The sequence below is a fragment of the Orcinus orca genome, chromosome 14, assembly GCF_937001465.1.
Source record: "Orcinus orca chromosome 14, mOrcOrc1.1, whole genome shotgun sequence".
Taxonomy (NCBI): Eukaryota; Metazoa; Chordata; class Mammalia; order Artiodactyla; family Delphinidae; genus Orcinus; species Orcinus orca.
The window spans coordinates 16,138,077-16,163,222 of NC_064572.1; the positions used below are offsets into that span (position 1 = coordinate 16,138,077).

General features: G+C 40.8%; 1 protein-coding gene across 1 annotated transcript in view; it reads left to right on the top strand.

Moving 5' to 3' along the window:
* The window catches only part of CHRM3 (cholinergic receptor muscarinic 3), a 526,415-nt gene that overhangs the window by 229,891 nt on the left and 271,378 nt on the right, over positions 1-25,146 (top strand). Inside the window, exon 3 of the mRNA XM_033412960.2 lies at positions 11,348-11,410. The gene's annotated coding sequence lies outside the window, so the exon portion shown is untranslated. The remainder of the gene's footprint in view (positions 1-11,347; positions 11,411-25,146) is intronic.

Below are 25,146 nucleotides of genomic sequence, written 5' to 3' on the forward strand. Positions count from 1 at the left end.
TAATATAATACAGAGTACCTTTTGCCATGTGACTGTTCTTTAAAAATATAATCTTTAAATGAGAGTTTCTTTTAAGGAGCTCTTTCATCTGTTTTTTTGCTTCATAGATTGGGGGTCCTGGGCTCCAGGAGGGGTGTTATTCAGCAACATGTGTTAACCGTTTACCAACCAAAGGCATTGCTTAAGCCAGCAGAAAAAAACTATATTAGCTTAGGACATTTGAGCATTTTCTGAAAGGTATTTAACAAGAAAAACTCCTGGGAAACTGATTAAATACGTTATTTACGCCACCAACAGTATTATATTTCCTGAGAACAGCTGTACAATAGGAATTGACAAAATTATAATTCTTCATATCAAAATTGACCTTTCCAAATATTTGAGAGGTTGGAATTTTAGCTAAATCCATTTTGAAGAGTTCATTCGATTTTCAAGATTGTATCTAAGAATGTCATGGTTGCATTTCAAAATGTGGTGTTCGAATATATGTATTTCTAAATATTATCATTGAATGTTTTTTCTATCTCAGCTCAATTAGTTTTCGTTTTGCAGCATAGCATGCAGTATTTCTTTTTCAGAAAAATAAATTTATTTTTCATGATGTCATGGAGTCTTTGAATTTTGAGAGAAATACTTATCCAGACTCAAGAGCAAATTAATTTTCAAGCTAGGCTAGACTCTGACGAATAGATTTTTTTTTTCTGAAGTACAAAAGGATCCTGAGCTGTTTGTGCAATGCAGCATTTACCCTGGTTCCCCTAAGGAAAACCTCCCTGGCCGAACAAGATTGGGAGAAGCAAGAGTCAGGATATACTTGCCTTGAGGAAATTCCAATGCATTGCTCAGTTTTAACATTTCTGACTAATCCTGTTGTAAAGATAATGATAACATAGTATTTAAGCCAGTATTTCCCAAATTAATTTGAGCACCAAATCTCTTTTTGGAATATTGTGGAGCTCCTAGGACTTGGGGTGAAGTCTAGAAAATACTGTAAACACCTATGAAGAGTCCTTTGATTGCTCGATTTTGTCTCCTCTACACACTGTCATCTTGGTCATTTATTAGAATCCCGACAGTTAAGGTGGCTCTCTACTACAATGCCAGCAAGAGTTACTGTTTATAAAGATGATAAATTGTTGTACCAAAAACTTTGATCTACAGTGCGGCATTTAAATATCAATATTTTTAATAAGCAAAAGTATACAGCACTGTGAATGATGATGAGTTCTAATATTAATTTCCATTGTGTTCCTTATACACACATACACACACACACACACACACACACACACAATGGATGACAGATTGTAGATCAGATGACCACTCGAATGGTCCCCTGGAGGTTCCTTTTGTGTCTGGAACGAATGGCTGTGACAGTCCCTTTTATTTCCCCACACAGTTACTGTTTCATGACAGTATCCCTGAGTACCCTGCTTATCTTGTATCTTCTAGAAGCATTTATAAATCTTCTCAGTCTCTGCCTGCAGTTAAGTTTGTTTCTTTTAATCACCTGTATTCCCAAGGAGTCTGGCCTAGCTGCATTTCTCTCTGAGAGGTGCCTGCAGTTAAGAGTTTACCAGGCAGGACCTCATTATTTGCTCTGGTCTTCTCTGTGTGTCTGCTTTGGTAGCAGCGTGGACCCAAGGGCACATTTGGGGCACACAGTCCTTACCTACAGTCTTGGGAAAGAGATGGACCCATGAATAGATGAGTGGGTGTAACTTTTAACTACAGGGAGTGTGGGAGCCTCAGAACCTAGCAGTCCAGAGAGGGAGTGTGGTGAGGACAGAAGCTGAGAGAGGCCAGCAGGGCATCAGGTGTGGCAGATCCTCTCTGACTTGGACACGAGCTCAGCCTTCATCATGTGGGGGCTTTGTTTTCAAGTTACTTTTCCATTAGAATGTAATATATGGCCATTAAAAAAAAAAAACTTAGAAAATAAGAATGTGAGATTTTTAAAAATCACATTCCCATCATTTAAAAGACAGGCACATTATCATTTAGCTGTAGTATTTCCTTCCTCTTTTTTCACAAGGGGCAGTTATTTTTTTTATCATTCCTCTGAGGTAGGTTGATGATTTTAACTTCAGGCTGTGGATGAGAAAACCAAGGCACTGAATCGCATTAACTACCCAGAGTCCAAATTGCTTCTATTGCTGAAGACCCAGCATGGAAATTTCCTGAGTCCTGAAATGAAGAGTAAAAATTGGGGGGAAAGAAAGAAAGAAAGAAAAACTTTATTCTCCGAACAAGCAAATTCTAGGCATACAGAAAAATATGCCTTTATTATTATTAAACTTTTAAAAACATATCTGCCTTAGACGTTTTAAACTGAGCTAATATGATTACTAATTCTTCATCATCTAATGAATTCCAAAGTGTAATTGATGAGTTTGGCTGTCTCATTACCAAGGACAGATCTTAGACTGCAAATTTGTTAGTGGTCCTTTAAGGTGTTTCTCTGATTCCTGTGTTTTTCCATGTAGAGCAACTTACTGAAAGGAGTGTTTACTCATTTTCACTTGATACAACACAAGCCTTTAAAAATCCTTTCTCTGAATAGTAGTTCTTGTTGTTTTCCTGAAATATATTTTTCCAAGGATTATTTCCCTTTTATGACACAGCATTGGAACATTGGCTAAAGGTTGTTTCCAGTCTGCCCTTGGTACAAGACTGCCTCTGAGAACCAACAGATAATAAAGAGATGCTGCTGAGAACACTGTTTTTCTTGCCAAAAATCAGATAGACTTACCTATTGATCAGTAGATAGACAGAGATAATATCCAATTACAGTGAGGAAAGTGGGAAACAAATTGCTAAATATTTTTGATAAGTGAATAGCATTTCCTACTAAAATAAATGTGATGATCCTAGGACCTATAAGTTATAGTTTTAGGAATATATAACTATAAAAATTAACATACATGTACAGAGACAAAGGATCATTATTGCTAAATTGTTTGTAATAGATAAAAGGAAACAATCCTGTTCTCATAAACAGTAAAAGGAATTGAATAAATTGTGGCACATCCATGCTGAGGCGGGTTCATCAGCTCTTACAAAGCGTGTGTTAGATCCACTGGGATGGATGAGGAATTTGTGCTGTATTGTTTAGTGAGAAGGGAATATGCGTAATAATATAAATGGCAGGATAACAGTAAAGGAAATGCGTAAGTTTGAATGAAAAGTGAAACCACATGTAATGATAAACATCAAACTGTAAACATTCAAGGGATTAAATTTGGGAGTGAGAATGGGAGGAAGACGAAATCTTTTTTTTCCTTTTATGTAACTAAGTATTGTTTGGTTTATTAAGTGAGCTTAATAAGTGAGTGAGTAATAACTTTATAACTTAGAAAAAAAGAAAAGCGTTTTATTATGTATTGTTATACAGGAATGGTCATTTAATTCTGTTTCTAAGTTGCTAGGCTGCCTAGAATTCAGGCTGACAGAGATTAAGACCTAAGAACAGAAAATGAATAACAGAAGCAGGGTGAACAACATGGCTTCCTGCCCCTTAGGATTCTTCCCACTCTGTTTCCATAGGTTCCTTAGAATTGTAAATAAGTTAGTCTCCTAAACTTACTCACAAGTGCATGTATCAACTCATAAATAACTCTATCTCCACTATGAATAAAAAGGTAGAAAATAATAGTTTTTCTGGATAAAAGGAAAAGTGAAAGTTTGTAACCCATGGCCCCTCTTCTCGCCTCATTTCTACCAGTAATACAGATTAACTACTTTCTGATCACCCTGTCTTACCAGTTTAAGAAATATTATGGTGAATCACATGCAGTAAATTACTCTTTCACCCTCTCATTCAGATAATAGGTCCCACAGAATATCCAGTGGTATGAGTTGCCTTCAAATTAATTGTTATGAAAGGAGCTGTGGTTTTGAAATGTGCTTGTTTGTTTTTTATCCTTATACCGAAAGGTGTTAGTTAGCAAACAGGGATATTTCTCTTCTGTCATCATACATGTTCTACTCAAAGGTCATATTTTATTTTAAATCCACCACTTGGAAGACAAGGACAAAATTTAGAAATGGTAGGACTTGGGCTAAGTGATTCTTTAATTCTTTTCAGCTTCAACATTCTATGATTTTAAAGAAAAATAAAAGCCAAACCTACAGATAAAGCTAGACATAATCTTCCGAAGGCTTTTGTTCACTGTAGGACTGAATAGAAAATTGGGAGTGTCTTAGTCTTCTAGGGCTGCTATAGCAAAAGACCAGATTAAGCTTAAACTGGAGGCCGATGGGCCAAGATCAAGGTGCCAGCAGCGTTGGTTTCTGGGGAGGGCTCTGTCCTTGGCTTGCAGAGAGTGCCTTCTCAGTGTGTCCTCGTGGGGCCTTTCTTCTATGCATGGGGGGTGGCGGTAGAGAGAGAGCAAGAGAGAGCTTGTTCTCGAGAGCACTGGGTATCATCCTCCTCTTCTTATAAAGACACAGTCCTATTGGATGAGGGCCCAACCCTATGACCTTGGGGGTTAGGGCTTCAACTTATTATGACTTTGAGGAAGACACAGTTTAGTCCATAACAGGGAGAAAAATAGGCATAGGATACTGTAGGATACTAAAGTTGTGTATGTTTCACTTTATGCTAAGTTTCTGCTTTCTGAGTTTTCAGTGCATCTTTTAGTAAAAGCAATAAATTGAAGTGACATTTAACTGCCTTTTCCAGCCAGCAGTCATAATCTTTAAAGTCTGATTTTATAAAGTCATGCGTTATTTCATTAAATTGTTAAAATGTCTTTATGGTTAACATTTTATGCAATATATATATATATGCATATATCTTTCTAAAGGGTTACATTTAAAACTATCTTTTAAAAAGTTTTACTTTTAAAATAGCTTTAGTGTTGAAAGAGCTGTTTAAACCTCAGATGTTAAATGTCATCAAGTTTCTGTTCTTTAACTGGCGCTGTAGAAATACGAATTAGTTGTTAAATACTTTTTTTTTCAGAATTATAAAACCAATTAAAATATAGAACACAAAACTCACATCTAATTACAGAAAGAACTAACCAACAAGCATTCATATTATTGGTTAAGTTCCTTTCAGTCACTTTTCTGTGTCCACAGAGCAAAAAGTGAAATTACAAAATTGGGGGAATACTCTTCACCCTGTTTTGTGTGTCTAGCTGAAGTTAGCCTCCAACTTTTACCTCAGCAGTACGAGATTAGGTTTGCTCAAACTGGATTGACAAGCGGTCCTTTTCCATGAATGGGGGTACTGTTTCCTTCTCCCATTAAGACTCTGTCAAAATTGAAATGGAGAACAATACTTTTCCCTTAATTGTCTGTTGATAGTGCCTCGAATTTCTAGAACTCTTGGCCTAATGAGACTTTATAGGAGTCTCAGTATCCACTCCTGCAGGCCTCAGGCTCAGGTTGTGGTAAGAATTGAAAACTAGCAGACTGCGGGTCTCAGGTCTGCCCAGTCTCTGTGCAGTAAATGAGGAGATTCATCCCCTTCTGTTAGTTTCTGGGAGAACCAACAAGAGATCTGGGGTAGGCCTTGGCAAGAGACAGTTTGTAGTTTATCTTCCCCAAATCCTGGTTTGCTCTCCTCATTCTAATTTAAATGTAGATGCCATCCACTGCCTCGCCAGCACACCTCCTGTGAAGGTAAGGGACTTAATGATCTGATCTGCTCCACCATTACCAGTCCACTCACCCCAAAATACTGAATCTTGCCCACGTTCCCAACCACTGGCTGAGGTCTTGTCAGCTTATATGAACCACCAAGTTGGCTGCCGTCTTGATAACAAGTGTGGAACCTGCCTGGAAGACTTCTGAAACTGTGCTCCCCGTCTGCCAGCCTGGCCCACTGGATCTCATTCTGGGTTTGCAGTGTCTCCTTAGATACTTGTCGACTGAAAAAAATGCACGAGCTAAAAATTGAGGATTACGTTTTATTCGGCAGACATACTTAAGCCTAGGTGACAGCCTCTGAGGGATTGCTCTGAAGAGGTGAGGGAGGAGCCGGGATACAAAAGAGTTTTTGCAAAATAGCTAGGTAGTCGGAACATCAAAAGATTACTGTTAATTAAAGAAAAACAGACATGTCAAGTTAATGAATTTAGCATTTTTCTATGTATAGGAAGATGCAAGAATCTAGACTCATTGAAACCATTCCTTTGATGTGCATCTTAACTATCTAGGGCCAGTGTCTTGCTTTTCTCCATCCTGAATCCCCTCAGGGTGCACAGTCAGGGGACAGCTGCAGCGGGCTGATGGCTTGATGGCCACAATATCCTTTGTTTACTGTTGTGGCAGGCAACATTGTTTGTCTCCACGCTGAAGTCAGTGGTGATACAATACTCACTGATTGAAAAAAAAAAACTCCCAAAGTGGATGATTTTCTTTAGCTCCAAAATGCCATTCCCATTTGCGGTCTCCTCCCTCCCACAGTGTTGTGCTCTCAGGAATGCCCAGGTAGGGCCTATCTTAGAACACTTGGTGTCCACCAGGAACGCTTGTTGTGCTGCTCTGAGCAAGGCCTATTGACCAAAACAGCCAAATGACTTCCCAGAATCCTTGTAGTGATTGATGGACCAAAGGAACCTCTCTACTCATTCAGACCAGGAGTTGTGTTCATTTCATAAGCAAGATGAAGTAAAACAAGGAGGATAGAGAGAGGAGGATAATGGTAAATGGAAAAACATGAAGCAGCACCAAGTTTTCTCTCGACAATCCCTGTAGAGCTGTGGTTCTACACAGAGCAAGCAAGCATCTGTTTCTTTATCTATAAAATGCGGGTAGCAATAGATAGGGCTGTGATGATGAAATGATTGGGTGTATGTCAAGGGCTTGGAATAGCGCCTGGAATATGGAGAGCATTCAGTAAATGTTTGTTGTTGCTATTGTTGTTCCTACTATTATTAAATGGAATTTGAAATGGAAAGGATCTAAGCTAGTTCCTTAACTGGTCAACTTGGAGACAGTTATTTGATCCCTGAGCCGCCTCTGCAAATTGGGAGTAATACCAGTCTGGCACACAGGAAACAACACTTATTCTCTCACCCTCTTTCACCTGCTGTGATTTTTGTTTTCCTTCCGTTACAAAGGAATGAATGAGTTTATTCGTAAGAACTGTTGCATGTTTTCGTTAGTTCTGTCTCTCCCTCTCTAGATGGTGTGGATAAAAAAGAGAAGATGGGCTCTGAAGGGAACAAATAAAAATGCAAATCTGAATGAGCAAAGATATTTAGTGAATGCTGTTTTTGGATAAGAACTGAATGCAAACCAGACCTAGCATAATATATACATTTTTGGAACTATATTTATCCTATTCCCATGAAATAGGCTGTCAGGCTCAACTTTGTCAAAGCACTTGTTATCAGATAAGGAGGTTAAAAGACTAAAGATACGTTGTCCTCCCTGAGAGTTTGGGGTCTAATTTCCACCAAATACTAGAAGTTATTCTGTCTCTGGCTTTGTTTTCCTCATTATTTGGCTAACTGCATAATTACAACAATGATCTCTAGAATCGCCAATTATATTTTGATTATGAAACCTTTTGAACCATGTTTACTGGGATTTGGAAGAACCTGTCAGTTATACTGAGAGATTTGAAGCTTACCCCTAAATGAATGTCATGTGCAATTAATTTGCAATAGAGTGAATGTGAAGCTAGGATGAAAGCCAGTTCCCTTGCTGGTTTTCAAAATGAATGCTTTGCTGAATCTAATCTAGAGAAACTTAGATAAACTTCAGGGTGTTCAGTCTTATTTATTGTTCTCCAATTCATTTAGCGAATAAGGTCTTTTTATTAGCAGACACGTTAATGACTGAATGGTGTTCGTTTCTTTTGTCATTAATCGTGCCACTTAATTTTTATTATTGAGAGATATGTATTTGCTTATTTTCAGTTATGTGAATCTCAATATGTAGGCATGTTGGGACACTCTTAATTGTAAATTAGACAAGTGTGTCCTGGATATTTATTAATTTTAATGATAAAACCCATATAACAAAGACATATTGAGCAACTACTAGGTGCAAGACACTTAGTAAGTTACTGTGAAAAGACCGGCACGTGCTTAGTGGAATTCACTGAGCACTTGCCCTTTAAGTCGTTAGATTCGATAAGGAGTCTATGGTGAAAGATGAATTCTAGGCTCACTGGCATGCCCCGTATGGCAGAAAACGTCTATTTGTTAGATAGAGAGGAGAGACAGAAATCAGTATTAAAGAGGCCTCCATATTGGTTTTTGGTAGACTTCCTTGATTATACTTTCTTTATTTTAGACTTTTATGGATTGCATTTTTTTGGCAACAAGGTTGATTTTCCTTGTTTGATGACTTACCCATCACTTCCTCTGGTAGGAATGGGTGTTTAATACACCGTTGAATTTTCTCCTGAAGTTCCCATTGTAGAGATACTATTTCCTAAGGAGATGCTTGTATCTAAAAGGAGCAGGGCAATGAGTGGAAAGAGACAGCCTGGATTCAAGTGACCTCTGCTCACTCACACCCTCAGCCTCAGTTTCCCCACGCATAAAGTGAATGGCTCTCATGAAAGAATGGCTCCAGCCACTTCCTTCCTTAGGACACACTTCTCAGACTAGGACCCCCAAGGGAGGAGCAATCTGAGAGGCCTCGCTTGAGTCAGGTGCCCGCCTTTTGCCAAAAGGAGGAGAGGGTCCCTTGATTGATAGTTCCAGTGCTGTGAGCAGTAGTAGAGGGAGAGGCTCTGGGCGTCGGGGGATGAGTGGTTTTGAGCCAGGAAAGTGGCTGATGTTCCCTGAGATACTGCTTCTCCAGCTGTGAAGGACCAATGACTTTTTTTTCTTTTCTTTTTTCCCAATCCTTTGCAGGTTGATACTTTTTTTAAAAAAGACATGTAAAGTAAAACTCTATCTTTAAATTATTAATCAAACATTTCTCCACCTCTGGGTTTATCCTGTCACAGACTCTCAGAGGAGTTCCTTGCATTCTTGCTGAGGAAATCCCCCTGCACATGCCCCTAGGATCCCTCTACTTCTCACCTCGCAGCCTCTTCTCATCCTCCTGTCATCTGACTTACCCTTCACCTCTCTAGAAACTGCAAAGTCCTCCTTTGAAAAATCCAGTAATATCTTATCAGGTCTCATCCTCAAGTTCTCCTGTAGCACTTACTGTTCCTTCCAGACGGATGCTCTGTCCTCAAGGACATCCCTCACAAGAACACACTTCCCTCCTCCTCTCATGGAACTTGGTGCCTTTTTCCTTCTCTGGATCAACCTTCTAAGAGAGATGCTCTTCTAAGATTCTGGCCCAAATGTCTGGCTCTGTACACTTTAAAATGTGAATATCAGTGTCCAAAGAGGGGTTAGGGTATTTTCTTTAAGATTTGATTATATCCCAAGGTATCTGCAAACAATGTATTTGACAAGGGACTGAAATCCAAAATATATTTTAAAAACTTATACAACTGAATGTCAAAAAAAGAACACCAACAACCCGATTAAAAAATGGACAGAGGCGGTCTTCCCTGGTGGCGCAGTGGTTGAGAGTCCGCCTGCCGATGCAGGGGATACGGGTTCCTGCCGTGGTCCGGCTGGGCCCGTGAGCCATGGCCGCTGAGCCTGCGCGTCCGGAGCCTGTGCTCCGCGGCGGGAGAGGCCACAACAGTGAGAGGCCCACGTACCGCAAAAAATAAAATAAAATAAAATTTAAAAATGGACAGAAGACCTGCAGATACAGTTTTCCAAAGAAGGTATACAGGTGGCCAACAGGCATATGAAAAGATTCTCAACACCATTACTCATAAGGTAAAAGCAAATCAAAACTACAGTGAGATACCACTTCACACCTGTCAGAACGACTGTTATCAAAAAGACAAGGGGCTTCCATGGTGGCGCAGTGGTTGAGAGTCTGCCTGCCGATGCAGGGGACACGGGTTTGTGCCCCAGTCCGGGAAGATCCCACATGCCGCGGAGCGGCTGGGCCCGTGAGCCATGGCTGCTGAGCCTACGTGTCTGGGGCCTGTGCTCCGCAACGGGAGAGGCCACAACAGTGAGAGGCCTGCGTACTGCAAAAAAAAAAAAAAAAAAAAAAGACAAGAAAAACAAGTGTTGGCGAGGATGTGGAGAAAAGGGAGCCCCTCGTACACTGTTGGTGGGAATGTAAATTGGTGCAGCCACTATGGAAAACAGTATGGAGGTTCCTTAAAAAAGTAAAAGTAGAACTACCATATGATTCAGCAATTCTACTTCTGGGTTTTTATATGGAGAAAACAAAAACACTAATTTGAAAAGATATATGCACCCCTATGTTCATTGCAGCATTATTTACAATAACCAAGATATGGCAGCCACTGACGTGTGTATTGATAAACGAATGGATAAAAAGGTGGTATTCTGGAATATTACTCAGCCATAAAAAAGAATAAAATCTTGCCGTTTGTGACAACATAGGTATACCTAGAGGATACTACGCTAAGTGAAATAAGCCAGAGAGAATAAAACAAATACTGTATGATTTCACTTAATATGCAAAATGTAAAAACCAAATGGACAAAATAAAACACAAACAGACTCATAGATACAGAGAACAAACTGGTGGTGGCAAGAGGGGAGAGGGATGGGGGAACAGGTGAAATAAGTGAAGGGGATTAAGAGGATCAAACTTCCAACTGTAAAATAAGTCAGAATGATGTAATGTACAGCATGGGGAATATGGTCAGTATATTGTAACAACTTTGTATGGTGACAGGTGGTCTCTAGATTTATTGTGATGATCGTTTCATAATGTGTACAAATGTCAAATCACTGTGTTGCACACCTGAAACTAATCTAATATTGTATGTCAATTATAATTCAATTTATAAAGATTTGATCCTATCTCTGTGTGAGAATTGAACCAATCATAAGATAATGGTATGTATATACTTCCAGTAGTGTCTGGGAGAAGATAGTGGACTGGAACTTCTAAGGGTCATTCCTGTGACTTCTCTTTGAAAGTCGACAGCGCTAAGTCATTTACTGAAAAAGGAACGCACCATCACTAACATGTAAAATTAAGGGATGAGCAACTTTTTTTTTTTTTCTCTTCTTACTTTATGTCCTTTCACTGTGACTGGAGCTTTGGCAGGTATGAGGAGTGGAACTACAGAAAGAGCCTTTCATCCGAAGTCAATAGATGTGTTTCTTTTGCCAATAACAGGTGCCTTAACTCTCTGACCACCTGTGTCCTCATCAGTTACGAGAGGCGGTTGGGCACCATGATCTTTGAAGTCACTTTCTAGAAAATTCTGTGATGTTCTTACATTTTTAGAAATCATTGTGTGTAACCTAGTGACTTTCCCTTTTCCAGGGTCCTGGCTTAGTATAAATCCTATTTTCTTGTTGTCTTCTAGCACCTGTTTCCTGATTAGAGACGAAATACATGACATTCAGAACTTCCACTAAGGTACTGTAAGGTAAGATCTTTTTTTGAGTTGAGTTCTTTGCTTTAAAAAGGGGGCTGATGGCTTGATCTGTGAGCAGAGGTTAATGAAGAATAGGAATTTCTAGGTTGGTGTTTTTCAGTACAATTTATAATTGTTACTGTGTGCATCTTAATATAAATAAGTCATGCTCAACTTTTTGTGTCTCAGTAAAGGTACTTTTTTTTACTAATTTGTTCATCAGATTCAAAATTACAATGAAGGAATTTGTTGAAATATGAAATAAGTTGATTTTATTTCAAAACCGTATTGTATCTTAACTGTAGTAATGTGAGGGTTTTTTAAATAGTGGAAAATGTTTGCCGTTTTAGCAAATATAGGACCTTATAGCTTGTCTAATTCATAGCTTAAATATTATCTTTTGATTATTTATATCGCCTTATTTGGAATCCTGTACAAAATCCGATCGTAAGTATGAAGAAAGAGCAACATTGTGAAAAAGCTCAATCCTTTTTAAATGTTATTGTTCATAATACTTTTTCTATTCAGCAGACAGTGCAGATAGCCTACCCAATATACATTCTCCCCTATTCCTTTCTTAAAAATTCCTGAAGTTTTGAAGGACAATAAGACTTCCCAGACTCCTTTGCTGCAGCCACATGACCCGTTTCTGGCTAATGAGTTCTGAGTGATGGGCCCTGGGGAGGGTTTCCCTTCCTGAATTAATTCCCTTCCTGAAATAAAAGAGCAGAGCTTCAAGAGGAGAATATTTTTGGAACATTTTCCTTTGTTATTGCCCCATCTTTCTACCTGAAAAGTAGTTCTAAAATTTGTAGCTGCAGGGTCTTAATTTATGAAAGTGACTGAGTGATGACACAGAGAAGTCAGTGTCACTGGAAGAAGAATTTATTACTTGCATTTCCCGAGAGAAGGGGGCACTCCATGAAAGGCCATCTGAGGAAGACCAGGTCTGGTCAAGGGGCAGAAAACAGAAATGAGGAGAAAGTCTAGGTCAGTGTCTTTCTTGGGAGTTTCCTCAGGAAAGGAGAGGCAGGGCAGGGTAAACAGATTAGGATTGGCCAGTTAGAATAATGTCGGTGGGCCCTGGGCTGCAAGGGTGGTCTCTGGTTGCCTGGTACTTGGCAGTGTGTTGATTTAGGCAGGGGAAATATTGACTTGGTGTGTGAGTTAGATAAGAAGGTGGATGGGACTATAGACTCAGGATTGTTTGGTTTCCATGCGAAAGATGTGCTCCAGGCCAAACCCTTTGCTATTTCTAAGAATTGGCTAGTCTTGGGACGGACAGTTTCTCCCCGGTCAGCAACTTTTAAGATGTCAAAACATCATAAAATACAGAAAATAAAAACATGATTAATACAAAGCACAGCCCCCATCTTGTAATCACAAGGACAAAAGCCACAACCAGGGATATTGGAGCAGAAAGGTAAAAGGAGCTTGACACCTTGATGACACTCTTAAGCTCTAGTGAAGCTACCATTACATTTCCTGTTGTAGGAGACAAATAAATCCCTTACACAAGCTTGTTAGGTCTTCTGATACTCGGAGTCAAATGCAGACTTAGCTGATTCTAGCATTCATATCTGGTCATGATGCTAGGTAAGTATTTCTATACCTTATTTAGTCTTCACAGTAGTGCCATCCGGGTAAGTATTATGATCCCCATTTTACAGTGAGGAAACTGATGCTTTGAGATGTAACAACTTTGTCCTATGATAGTAAGTGTCAAAGGCAAGGTTTGAACTTGGACCTGTTAGGTGCCCTTCCCGGTACTCTGCTACGTCAGTGCTGGTCCTGGCATTATGATGCCAGGAGCCTGTACTGTTTTTGTGGCATCATCAGTGCACTAATCCTTTGCATGTCCTTCAATAATACAGAAATTCCACTAGATTATCCATTTATAAAACTAAGTGAACTGGGGCTATTCCATATTTTTAAATAAAAGGAAAGAGGGGCTTCCCTGGTGGCGCAGTGGTTGAGAGTCCACCTGCCGATGCAGGGGACACGGGTTCGTGCCCCGGTCTGGGAAGATCCCACGTACCGCAGAGCGCTGGGCCCGTGAGCCATGGCTGCTGACCCTGCGTGTCCGGAGCCTGTGCTCCGCAACGGGAGAGGCCACAACAGTGAGAGGCCCGCGTATCGCAAAAAAAAAAAAGAAAAAGAAAAAACTCTGGTTTGGGGGAATCAGGATGAATTGAAATTGCCTATGAAAGCAGGTGAAAGAAATACGAATTCCAAGTTTTTTATTTTGCTTTTTGTTCTTTTGAAATAAAAGTTTAGGACTAATGGTCTAAATATGGCCACCAAAACTAAGCTTTTAAGCTACTGTCCTAATATTAAATACTTTCCTTCTAACAGTGTCTATTACTTCACTCAGTAGGCTCAGAAAAAAATGCAGGAAAAAGATAAATTATATACTAAAATTCCTTTCCAAAGAAAGACATGCAAGATATTGAATAAGGTACTGAGCTGAGTCGGGGGAGGAAGTGCTGGATAATGGAAAAGTCCCTGGGCTGGAAACTAGGAGATGGGAAATGCAGGTGACAGCCAGCTCTTTGGAGGCTCAAAAAAGCTCCTTCACCTCTCTGGACCTTTGCTCTTTGTTTGTAAATGGAGGGTGTATGATATTCTGATATTCTCTTAATATAAAATAATAACTTACCTTGTTGGATGTCCATTGCTAATGCAGGGAAATGCTGTGTCTACTAAAGTCAACTTTTTTCTTTTTGGCCATTAAACTAAAGAGTTATCAGTTATTTTCCTTTTGCTGTCCTTTATTTCAAATACATCCTGAAATTCTTAATTTCTTTCTGTATCTTCTGTTACAACCCTGCTCCAAGTCATCATTCTCTCTTGCCAGGACAACTGTGTAAGCTTCCTGGTGGTCTCCTGGCTTCTATTCTTGCCACACCAAAATCCCTTCTGTGTGCAAGACCAGTGTCTGGGGAAACTAGATCAGAGCTTGTTATTCTCCTGAGACCTGCTCAAAACCCTTCAACTCCTTTCTCTGCATTTAGAGTAGAACCCAAACACATGACCACGTCTTACCTATCTGATACAATCAGGCTTCTACTTGTGCCTTTTCTCCCTGCTTCCTCAACACCAGTGGCCCTGTCTTTCATTCTGTTCCTTTGTGTTCTTGTCTCCCTAGGGCCCTGGCACGGCAGTCCCCTGGCTTGCAGGGTTCTGTCCCTGAAGTTTCCCATTGAGATCTCAGCTGCAAATCTTCCCTAACCACTGTCTCTAAATGAGCACTATTCCAAGTTTAACTCCATTTAAAAACTAGAAGTTTTAGGGACTTCCCGGGTGGTCCAGTGGCTGAGACTCCGTGCTTGCAGTGCAGCAGACCCGGGTTCGATCCCTGGTCAGGGAACTAGACCCCGCATGCTACAACAAAGATCCCGTGTGCTGCAACTAAGACCCGACGCAGCCAAATAAATAAATAAAGTATTAAAAAAAAAAAAAACTTAGAAGTTTTATTTTTAAGGCATATTAAAATACCCCCATATAGAAAAAGTACTTATTTGTATAGCTTAAGGGATTTAGGCAAGACATGAAGAATTCTGACATGTGTTTATGGTTTGTTGTATGGTCTAAGCTCCTTGAGGGCAGGGCCTCTCTGGTCTCTTTTCCTCACTGCCTGAACCGCAATACCTATAAAGATGCCTGTTCCCTGCAAGAAGCTTAGTAAATATTTATTGAATGAATGAATGTAGAGTCAAAAAATGCCTTAGGCAAAATATCCCAAAAGAAATTAAACAGTGCTTACAGATGTCCCCGATGGGTTTATTGCTCTAGACTGGAAAGAAAAAAAAAAAAAAAAAAATGAAAAAACAAATTCTGAGAACAGGGACAGACAACAGTGCACACAGAAAATAGCGGTAAATCCTTGGGAGGGACCACTTTTGGTATCGGCACTAGTGGCATTTCTGATCTATGGTGATGGGTGACAGAGCCCAGTTCTTTGGATCTTACGTAGATTTATTAGTTAAGCCTGGCACATAGATGATTGGAAGTGTTTGTTGAATGAAGGCCCAAAAGAATGAAATAATAAATTATCGAACTACTAAGAGCAAAGCTGCCTTTTTTTCCAGTGGCCAACATAATATTCCCATGATGCCAATATTTAGTCCCTGTTAGTAACAGACATTCCAAATACAGTGAGTGTGAAAAATGTTCCATGAAACTGAGTTCAATTACTGTGCTAGGCTTCTCCCTTAGAGAGCTTCAGAGTTAATTCCATCTTCCAAGTCAGTTGTCACAGGGACGATCCAGGATGGCACACCATGCAAATGTATTAAAATGCTGATGGGAAAACGGAAGCTCAAAAAATGTCTTATCTGTCAATTAAATGATGTAGCCTCGTGGTTAGATTACAGTAATTCGGGGGGTTTTTGTTTTCTGCCAGTTGAGATTTGACAGCTGTTTATAAAATATTTACGTTCTGATTTCAGTCACATTGACAGCACTTTTGGATCTTTGGAAGATGATAATTATATGTTAGGAAAATGTTTTAAAAAGTTTGAAGCTGATCTGTTGAGGGGGAAAATCTGTTTTAAAAATTGTACAAAGGAAGGAAATCCACTTTATAAAAGGATATACTTCTAATAAAAGTCAGAAATAATAGACATTCGTGACCTGAAGACACACTGCATGTGATGGGAAGGAGTATCCTTCTCCACTCTGCCTATTTTGGGTCCCTTAGCTTTTCTTAACTCTGGCTAGCCGGGTATATGCTTCTCACCTTTTTTCACTTAATTATGTATGTGTGATATTTGTGTGGTAGGTACTTGGGTAAATTAGATAGGATTTGGGGGCATCCATATGGAATTTCGTGAAAAAAATTTCAATACATATACTTTGTATTAAAAGAAGAGAAAATAACGAAACAGAAACAGACTCATTGATGCAGAGAACAGACTTGTGGTTGCCGAGGGTGACGGGGGGTGGGGAAGAGATGGATTGGGAGTTTGGGATTAGCAGATGTAAACTATTATATATGGGATGGATAAGCAACTGTATAGCACAGGGAACTATATGCAATATCCTGTGATACACCATAATGGAAAGGAATATGAAAAAGAATGTGTATATATGTATCACTGAATCCCTTTGCTGTAGAGCAGAAATTAACACAACATTGTAAATCAACTATACTTCAATAAAATAAGTTTTAAAAAAAGAAGAAGAGAAAAGAAAAAGTATTGGGAAGAAAACTAAGTATTGAATTTCCAAATCAAATGTTTTCAAATGTTTTAATGAAAAGCGTAAATTCACAAATAACTTTTTCTTATGAGGTAGTATGTTAGAAACGCTGACTTGTAATTTCCAATCAGTGGTCTCTCCAAAGTCTTGATACCTGCTATTTGTGGGATGCTTTGTAAGAACAAGGAGATGATAAAAAGTTTAAAACCTATTTTATAGCCATTCAGAAGGTTCCTGGAATTGAAATTATACCTAGAGAATCTGATGACTATTACTTTCTTTCACTGACAACTGTAATGTTGAAATTTCTTAGAATAAGGCAAGTGATTCTGGAATCCAGCCTAACATGTTAGTATCAAATATTTAAAATTTTTGTAGAAAGCATATATTCTTTTGTAGCCATTACCCTGCCCATAGCTTGGACCCCACTAGATATGTATATCAGCTCTAAATGGACAGAAGTGGGCTCAACCCTGTCTAAAGGGACCAGGAGCAAAAGTATAATTGGAGGCCCTGGACCCGCCCTCCTTCCCACCCCTGGCGCTTTCCCGCTCCTCCAGGGCCTTATGTGGACACTCAGCCTGGAAGTCCAACCCACCCCTCCCCACTGTGTCACAGCTGTCTCTTGACCACCTGCTGGGTCCTGGTTGCAAGGGAGGATGTATCTTGTGAAAACACCACTGTATACCCTAGAAATGAGCAGACTTGGGCCTGTGGGCAAGGGATTCTGGGGACCTGAGTATGAAGCCTGGTCTAAAAGGAACCCAGCTCCCCTTGGGCATGTCCCTTGGAAAGGATGAGGGCCAGAGCGGGTCCTCTGATGCAGTGCTTCTCAGATGCAAATGTGTGTACAGTCACCTGTGCAAATACAGATCCTGATTCATAAGGGCTAAGGTGGGCCTGCGCTTTTGCATTTCTGCGCCGCACCCAGCTGCTGCCGTCAGTGACTGCGCTCTGAGAAGCAAGATTGTAATGCACAAACCGAGGCAGGGGTCCCTTGCCTGGGTCTCCGGGAGGTACTGGACAGAAGTACCAGCTTTAGGTAAAGACAAAGATGTGGGCCAGCCATGGAGAGCTGTTCTCTCCAGGACCCCCAGCCCGGATCCTGTCCACCTGGTCCTCTTCCCTGTTCTGCCCCAGGCCCCTTGGCAACCTGTCCCTCCACTCCCTCCATCTGCTCACAGCCCCTGGTCCCTGAGGGGCGGCAGCTCACTCTCTGTCTGGACACTGAACTTGCCGTCCGGGTGGCAGAGCCCACCTCCTCTGTGCTCAGAGCATCTCGGAGGAGCAGCAGGTACTGGGAGTCCCCATTATCCTTGCAGCCTGCAAGACCTGAGGCTCAGCACAGACCCGGCTCAGCCACACCTGCCTCTGAGGATTGGGCCCCATGCCCAAAACCTGCTGGCCACACGGGTGTCTCAGGGCACCAGTGTGAATCTTACACACCAGGGTACTGCTGCCCAACACGTGGAATGCCCCACAATTAGGCTTAAGAAGGCACTGTAAGTGAAGGTAGTAAGTCTAATAGTTCTCTAGCAAGATTTTAATACATTACACGGAAATAGATGAAAAAGCAAATTCATTTTCAGAAATGAACCAATTGAAAGCAATCCATTTAAAAAAAAAATACTTAGGGGCTTCCCTGGTGGCGCAGTGGTTGAGGGTCCACCTGCCGATGCGGGGGACACGGGTTCGTGCCCCGGTCCGGGAGGATCCCACATGCCGCGGAGCGGCTGGGCCCGTGAGCCATGGCCGCTGAGCCTGCGCGTCCGGAGCCTGTGCTCTGTAACGGGAGAGGCCACAACAGTGAGAGGCCCGTGTACCACAAAAACAAAAACAAAAACAAAAACTTAAATTCTCAGTGGAACATTTGAACTAAAAGGAAAAGAAAATCCAGATCAGGAACAAAATAAAGCAGAAAGTCACAGATCGTATTTTTAAGTAAAAGGATCATTTGTTTGTTATGCTATACACAAAAGAAATAAAATGAGAAAAAATTCAAAATAAGTTGATCAGATGATCAAAATATATCACAGAGTAGCATTTAAGACACAGAACAAAGAACCCACAAAAATAGTATCAGAATATGGAAATAAAATAAATCTTAGGGGATAACTAAAAATTATAACGAGAGTAGCTGTAGAAAACTAAGAGTGATAGGTAAAGTAATAGAGATGATTTATTTCATAAAAATCCAAATTTGGAGTTCGTAGATGATACTTTTTAACTAAAAGAAGGTTTTAGACACAGTTTCATAACATGAATAAATTAAATTACATTCTAAGAGAAATGAGGAAGCTCATAGGCTTACAGTGAAAATCATAGAAAAGAATGTGAAAATGAGAGGCACAATCTTCACAGGAAACAACATGCAGCATGCATGCAGGTATAAGAAGAAATAAATCCAAAGCACATATAAGAATGCCTTGAAAAAAAAAGATCTCATAATGTGATAAAAGGCAAAAGCTGTGGAAGTGCTATATTTACATTCCAGCATATTATAGGGGGAAAAAAGAAAATTCAATTTACACGGTTTCTTATTATTCTGAGATTGCAAATTCTGTCCAGTTTCCTTTCAGCAAAACATTTATTCAATTCTTGCTGTATGTTCCTGAGATGAAATTTCAGATGATCTGTGCTAACGCTTTAATACACAGCTTCTCTCTTGAAGAGCTTGCAGTCCAGTTTTGATGACAAGGTACACACATTTTTTAGTAAGTGTTAAAATATAAGACCAGATTTAAATAATGTGACCAAGTTGTTTAAATACCGAACAGATTATGACCCCATAGTTGTCATGGATTGTATCTTTAGCATGTTTATATTCTTGATACTTTTCACAGTGATAAACATATATAACTTTAGGAAAATGTTTATGATGTGTTGATGACCTGCCAAGGTAGAATAAAAGATAACATTTTTATATGGCCTCAAGGGCATGGAGACTCCTCTATAAGAAGAGGGTGACATATTACGAGGTTTCAGGAAAAGTAGGGTTTATAGGGGCAGAAAAAAAGAAACAACCCAGTAGGCATTGCAAAGGATCACAGGTATAGGGTAGAATGTTACAGCCTCAGGACTTGGCTTGTGTGGAGACGGGGTGGCGCTCTAAGAACAGGGCAAAGTGGGTAAGACCGAAAGGAGAATAATTATATTTCTAAAGGAGCTTGGAATTTCATTTGAAAATAACAGAATACACTGTAAGAGTAGGAGCAGGGGAATAACATGAGGAAAATTAACTGGGCAGCACTCTGTGGAAATAGATTGAAAGCGGGAAGATACATTGATAACTTTTTCAGGAAGAAGGAGATTGGAGACAAAAGAGGAAACTGCCAGCAGGAGGAAAGAATAGACTCAAAAGACAGCGTGCGACAGTCTGGCCCTGAGTCCTTCCTACATCCGTTTTGTGTTTGCTGCCTCTTGGGTCTTCACACTTTCTGGTTCTTTGGAAGATTTGCCTCTCATATGTAAATGGAAAATGGGCTCAAGTCGCAAAGAAAAAGCAAACAACACCCCTGCCTAGGTTTTCTTTTGATTTCTGTGTCTCCCTCCTTCTCTTTCTCCCGTCTTCCATGACCCTGTTCTTTCCTTCAGTTTCCTCATGTTCCCAGAACTCCTCAAACAGCTGCAGTTTGGCCTCTGATTCCACCACTTCTCTGGAACGGCAGTTGCCAAAATGAGAAAGATCCCCTGGTTGATAAACACCAAGAATTTTTGAGTCCTAACTTTCTTGACTGCTCTGCAAAATTTGTTACCAATGACCTTTTTGAAATTCCCTCTTTCCTTGTATTCCAAGGCACTTTCCTCTGCTTGAATCTCCTGGTACTCTTTTCCCCTCATTGTCTTTCTCTCTTTCTCCCTCCCTCTTTTCCTTCCTTTCTGTTTCTTTCTTCTGTCTATTGCTTAAGTACAAATCCCCTTCCCTGCCCCTGCCAGAATTCTGTTTAGAATTCTTTTCTGCCTAATTCACTTAACTTCCAGGCTTAAGCTATGACCTTTAGCCCAGTGACTCAGATCTCTGCCCCCAGCCTAGACGTCTTTCCCTAGTCCACATCTGTGTATCCAGCTGGACCACTGTAGCTGGACTTTCACCCCAGACCCCCAATCACAATGGCGGAACTGAATTGCTTTGTTCCTCATGCCCCTCCCCACTTCTCCATATCTCTGTCCTAGCCTTCTGTGCATCATACAGGAGCAACCCAGAAACTGAATACATCCCTTTACCTTTCTGAAATGAAAGTCTCATTATCATTCAACTTGAGCCTCTTCCTAGCTGTCTGACCTTCAGCATTACTTAACTTCTGTGTCTCTCAGTTTTCTTATTTATAAAGTGGAAAAAAAGTAATAGCACTTGCCTCACAGGAGTGTTGTGAAGATAATAAATGGCACATTGTAAGCTATCAGTAAATATTAACTATTTTATTGTTTGAAGTAAGCAGACTCCCCTTGACTTGAAAAAAACAAAACTAGTTTTCTTAGTGTGTGATTTGGTTTTTGCCTAATTCTCGAGCTTTGTTTCCCACCATTTCCTAACTTCCACCCTGATTTCTTTTTTTTTTTTTTTGTGGTACGCGGGCCTCTCACTGTTGTGGCCTCTCCCGTTGCGGAGCACAGGCTCCGGACGCGCAGGCTCAGCGGCCATGGCTCACGGGCCCAGCCGCTCCGCAGCATGTGGGATCTTCCCGGACCGGGGCACGAACCCACGTCCCCTGCATCGGCAGGCGGACTCTCAACGACTGCGCCACCAGGGAAGCCCCCCACCCTGATTTCTACCCTTACAAAAAGATGCTCTAACAGGCCATGCTCTGCCCCTCCCTCTCCCAAGTTCACTGGTGCCTCTTCCTGTTACTGGATCATGACTTAGCCATGATAATTTCCACTGATCTTCAAAGTGTGTGTGGGATATCTCTTCCTGCCCTTTTCTCCCCAGGTGTAAACTAGTTTTTCCTCCATGTGCTCCTGGAGAGCCATTATCTTAGAGATCGTTCATGCTGCATTACCTCTGTGTGTGCATCTCTGTGCTACCAGCTTCTTAGGGGTAGAGGATGCACTATTTATCTTTAGGTAGGAGTGGTTTTGAGAGGAAGTGTAACCATAGGGCGTGGACAACGAAAGAGAAGAAGCAGTAGCATGCATCAATTGTACACCTAGATGTGGCCCTGAATACAGCCAGCCGTCTTTCTTCCTCCATTGGAGCCTGAGGTAGCTGAAAAGGGGGAAGTTTGAAGAGCAGAAAACAAAAGGCAACATGATGCTATCAAGGTAAATCTAAAAGATGTGAGGGGAAAAAATGGAAGCCAGTTGGTAGACTGTTCACAACGGGTTAGAGATTCTGTGAGTCACAGTGGAAGGGACTCACAGGGGCGGCTGGCAGGAGAGGAGAGCTCATGCTGACCTGGTGGTAAATCTTTATGAAATCTTCTGGAGCAAGATTTCAGTGTCAAGAATGAGGAAAGGACAAGACTGATAACATAAATTTGTGATATATAGGAACTTGAGCTGTAACATTGGCATATACACACAGTTTTAATGAGTCACAGTATTTTTTGTTATGAGATGTGTGTGTGTGTGTGTGTTTGTGTGGTACCATATATAAAAGCATACTACCTATACATTTTAATATATTTTGATAATAAGAGTAGTACAGTGTTTATCATAGAAATATTGGCAGTCAGAGAAATATAAGTCTGATATGAAACGGTGGTGAGGAAATGGAGGTAGGTGGTATAGACGACTTTGTAGGCAAGGTTAACCTTGAGAGGCAGCAGAAACGTCGTGCAGTAGTGGTGTGGTCCAGGTAGAAGATGCAGGACCTGGGACCAAGTGAGGCTTTCTGAAGCTGGGAGACTGTATAGCCTGTTTGTAAAATGATGGAAATAATTGAGAAAGGAAGGATAAACTGACAGCGAATGGGAGAGCGGGGCACTTCAGGAGTAAAGACCTTGAGTGGGTGAGAACAGTGGGCCGGGTTGGCCCTGGATAGGTGCAGGGGCACAGATGCCAGTGGGTAGACAGATGATGATGGTCAGAAAAGGAAGCAAGTATCAAATTATTATTACTTTCCCCGTGCTGCTTTGAGTTCAAATAATGCACAGATTTAAACCTGTCCTTTGGACTGAGAAGGATAGCTCTGAAGAAAGTAAGCCATGTGCACAGTGACCGACTTTAGGGGCTTTGTTTTTGGACAGACCTTTGTCTCCCGGCTCCGCCACTCTCCTTCAGCTGTGGGACCCTCATCAGGTTAGCTGATGGTGGGTAAGAGCCCAGGTTCCGGACTGGACTCCAATGCTGGGATCCTGGCTCCATCACCAAATGTCTGTGTCAACTTGGATCAAGCACTTGGCCCTTTCTGCCTGGGTGCTTCTTGTGTAAAAGTGGAGATTTAAGATGACCCTACCCATAGGCAGGATAAGCAATAAGTGAGAACACTGTAAATTTTGTAGAGCATATATATTTCTAGTCAATGTTAGTGGTTATTACTTCACTCTCTAAGCTTTCATTTCCATCTGTAAAATGGGGTAGATAATAGACCTGCCACATGTGATTGTTGTGAGAGTAAAAAAGACATTACATGCAAGGTTCTCAGCATTACAGCAAGTGAGTGTAACGAGAAAAAGGAAGTGTGAGTGAGGGTCAGGGGTGGCTCCACTGGACAGCCAGAGATTGGGAAGTTTTGAATGAAGACTGGGAGAGAGAAGATGACTTGTGATTTGAAGGCAGAGGTTTTAAAACTTCACTTGTAACAGAATGGAAGCCAATTAAAGCCTGATGATGTGGCCAAAGACACAAAGCCCTTCCTTTGAAGCTGATAAATTTAATAAAAATTGATTCATTTTCACTTCACTAAAGATGAGGGGAGATTGTGTGTGTGCATGGGCACATTTTAGAATGAATATCTGCAGAGGCTGAGTTAGTGGAATGAGATTTTTTTTTTTTTTTTTTTGCGGTACGCGGGCCTCTCACTGTTGTGGCCTCTCCCGTTGCGGAGCAACAGGCTCCGGACGCACAGGCTCAGCGGCCATGGCTCACGGGCCCAGCCGCTCCGCGGCATGTGGGATCATCCCGGACCGGGGCACGAACCCGTGTCCCCTGCATCGGCAGGCGGACTCTCAACCACTGTGCCACCAGGGAAGCCCTGGAATGAGATTTTATATTGAGAAGTGACATTAATTACCACATTATATCAGAGCATCTGAACAAGTATACTAAAATAGTTAAAAATAAGTAAGCTAAATTTATTTAATTAAATTACTGGGTTTTATAGCATCATGCACGTAATATAAAAATAGTGTAATAAAATATATATACATTATGTTTTGATTTCCAAATGGAACAAAGGATCACGAGAGCAAACCTAGCATAGTGCCTGGTGTACCGTAGCAGCCGGACGGTGATGGGTGGATAAATGGATGAATAAATCCCACATTTGCAACTCCTGTGACTTACATTGGACCTCTCCATCTTAGAAAAAAATAGCTAACACATTCTATTTGTTTCTTTACAAACAAGTGCAATACAAAGTGATGCTTAATGATGGAAATCTAGATAATTAGGGACTTTTATATGAGTTGCTGTGTCACGTCAAAGAGCAAAGCAGGGCATTATGAAATACATGTAAGGTAAGTGTAGATAGGATTGTGTTCCAGACAAAATGATACCATTAAGTATCATCTGAAATAATGTCTTTTGTGCTTCAAGATGAAAATATTCTTATGAGAAAACAAGGAAGGGAAGAGTTAAAGCTGGAAGCAATGGAGCATAGCACAAGGAACAGTGAGGGGCATTCAGAGAAGCTTGAACGGTAGACTTGGCTAAGGCAGTCAGGATCCTCTCTCCTTCCCTCTTTCCCCGCCCCCAGGTAGTCCCCAGAATTGGAACATCAGTGACTTGAGTTGCTCACTCTAGCACTGTCTCAGGGGAGTATAAAGAAACTGGTACTTAAAGTGTGGTCTCTGGACCATCAGCCTCAACATCATCTGGGAACTTCTTGCAAATGCAGAGTCTTAGCCCCCCGTCAGCCCTACTGAATCGGAATCTGCAGTTAACAAGTTCTGCAGGTGATTCACATTAAATCACAGATTAAAATTTGAAAAGTGTTGGCATAGAGATGAGAAGTGTGGGCTTTAATGCAAATTGATCTGGATTCAAATCCCCATTCCACCATGGGCAAGCTAATTTTCTGATTTTGTTTCATCATCTGTACTCTGTAGTTATAGGTACCTCATAAATACTATTATGTAAGGTAAATGAGATCGTTCCATGTAAAGTGTTTATGTAGTGCCTTGGATATTTAGTAAGCATCCAATAAATCTTAGGTGTTTCTCATTATTTCCCTTCTGCTGAGCAAAGGAAATAATAGGAAGATGACTTCTCACTGTGACCTTTCCCTCTGCTTCCTCCATCTTATACTTAGCATACACTTGCAGATAGATCTCATAATCTTTCTGAGTTTACTTCTGCCACTGGAAGTTTTTTCCTGTTTACGTTACTATGGACAAGTCACTTAACCTCTCTGAGCCTCGTTTTTCTCCTCAATATTATGGGAT